A 2,500-nucleotide genomic window follows, 5' to 3' on the forward strand; every position below is an offset into this window, starting at 1 on the left:
GCCGGAGGGCTCCGGAGTCTGAACTTAGGGGGACAAAGAGGACGGGTCCTCTGCGACACCCCAGCCGCGCTCTCGCCAGCCAAGGCGAGTGCGATTGATTGCCAAACGACCCTCAGACAGGCGTGGCCCCGGGAAGAACCCGGGGCCGCAAAGTGCGTTCAAAGTGTCGATGATCAATGTGTCCTGCAATTCACATTAATTCTCGCAGCTAGCTGCGTTCGTCATCGACGCACGAGCCGAGTGATCCACCGTCAAGAGTTGTCTGAGTTTGTTTTAGGTCTCTCCCTCGCCAGAGGAAAGCGACCCGGACCGCACATACGCTCCCCACCTTGAGCTACAGCCACCTGCACGCCGGCGTGCGGGCGGAGCAGGGTGGCGTGAAGCGATGGGGAGCACCATCCTGGTGCGGCCCGCAGAAACATACGTCTATTGGGGGGAGGAGGACAGGGCGCCCAAGAGGCGATGCGTGCCCCAACGCACCGCAGCGACGGAGGCAGGATCACCGCCACCATGTCGCCCGCCTAGTATCACGAGGCGTGCAGCAGCTTTGCCCTAGGAAAAGCAGAGGCGGGAACGGGCACCGGCCATCGGTTCGGCAGCGTCACTGACGCGTGCACGTGGCGGCGTGTCGGCGAGCGGACTTCCTGCGAGGAGGCGGGGGCGGCACTCGCCCGAGCAGACGCCCGCCCGGCCCAGCCACCGCCGAGGTGGACTGGGAGTCGCGGCAACGGCTCGTCATACTCGTTCCCACACTCACAGCGCAGCTTGCCCGCAAGCCACCGACCACCGATCGACGCCAGGCGCCCCGACCGAGAGCGGGATCGCTCGTTCGCCCTGCTGGCAGTTCGCTGGGGATCACTACTGCACGGAGCTCGGAGACCGACGGGCGGCAACTCGAGAGTCTTTAAACCACCACCCCCATCCCGCAAGTGCAAAGAGGCTGTATACGCACAGACGGGTGAGGGGAATAGGTACCCCGTCGGGTTTGAAGGGAGCGTGACTAGATAGCAACGATGTAAACCCAGCCGATTTGGGAGCGAAAGACCGGCGCCTGCATCACCGGCTTCGTTTCCCGTGGCTGGAGAGTACACCGAAACCCTCCGTCTGTCGCGAGCTCCCGACGACGCGGTGCCGCCAAGCAGCAGGGCCGGACCTGGTGTGGCTCCCCTCGTCGATCACAGACCGGTCGGCACTACTGACGAGACGGTGGAACGGGCTTCGCCCCTTGTGACGAAGGGTGATGCGAACCCGCCCGCCCGCGTGCGTTCGGGGTGGACTCGGCAAACGGAGATTTGAAATCGGAAAGTGTCCTCCTGCCCCGCGCAGGTAGGCGCCCAACAGTTGTGGGGGGTTTGGCGGTGACCACGGCTGCAGGGCCTGCTACCCCGACGAGCTCTCCTGCTGGCCCCGAAACCACCCTCGCGAGACAAGTTGAAACGGAAACGGGCGTACCCCCAAGCCGACGATCCTTTCTTATTTGTTACTTTTTTTTTCACTTGCTCGAGTTGTGGCGATTTGGCGGTGACCACGGCTGCAGGGCCTGCTACCCCGACGAGCTCTCCTGCTGGCCCCGAAACCACCCTCGCGAGACAAGTTGAAACGGAAACGGGCGTACCCCCAAGCCGACAGAGATCCTTTCTTATTTGTTACTTTTTTTTTTCACTTGCTCGAGTTGTGGGGGTTTGGCGGTGACCACGGCTGCAGGGCCTGCTACCCCGACGAGCTCTCCTGCTGGCCCCGAAACCACCCTCGCGAGACAAGTTGAAACGGAAACGGGCGTACCCCCAAGCCGACGATCCTTTCTTATTTGTTACTTTTTTTTTTCACTTGCTCGAGTTGTGGGGGTTTGGCGGTGACCACGGCTGCAGGGCCTGCTACCCCGACGAGCTCTCCTGCTGGCCCCGAAACCACCCTCGCGAGACAAGTTGAAACGGAAACGGGCGTACCCCCAAGCCGACGATCCTTTCTTATTTGTTACTTTTTTTTTCACTTGCTCGAGTTGTGGGGGTTTGGCGGTGACCACGGCTGCAGGGCCTGCTACCCCGACGAGCTCTCCTGCTGGCCCCGAAACCACCCTCGCGAGACAAGTTGAAACGGAAACGGGCGTACCCCCAAGCCGACGATCCTTTCTTATTTGTTACTTTTTTTTTCACTTGCTCGAGTTGTGGGGGTTTGGCGGTGACCACGGCTGCAGGGCCTGCTACCCCGACGAGCTCTCCTGCTGGCCCCGAAACCACCCTCGCGAGACAAGTTGAAACGGAAACGGGCGTACCCCCAAGCCGACAGAGATGCTTTCGCTCCTGTTACTTTTTTTTTCACTTGCTCGAGTTGTGGGGGTTTGGCGGTGACCACGGCTGCAGGGCCTGCTACCCCGACGAGCTCTCCTGCTGGCCCCGAAACCACCCTCGCGAGACAAGTTGAAACGGAAACGGGCGTACCCCCAAGCCGACAGAGATCCTTTCGTACTTGAACCAACACAAAGTTTGTCACGTTTTATTTT

General features: G+C 61.1%; 1 non-coding gene across 1 annotated transcript; it reads right to left on the reverse strand.

The window, feature by feature from the left end:
- Nucleotides 1-106: 106 nt before the first annotated feature.
- On the reverse strand, nucleotides 107-260 carry LOC140475218 (5.8S ribosomal RNA). The gene has a single exon (XR_011959785.1). It is a non-coding gene; the product is annotated as a 5.8S ribosomal RNA (ribosomal RNA).
- Nucleotides 261-2,500: the final 2,240 nt, after the last annotated feature.

Source organism: Chiloscyllium punctatum, unplaced genomic scaffold (assembly GCF_047496795.1).
Source record: "Chiloscyllium punctatum isolate Juve2018m unplaced genomic scaffold, sChiPun1.3 scaffold_1476, whole genome shotgun sequence".
Classification (NCBI taxonomy): domain Eukaryota; kingdom Metazoa; phylum Chordata; class Chondrichthyes; order Orectolobiformes; family Hemiscylliidae; genus Chiloscyllium; species Chiloscyllium punctatum.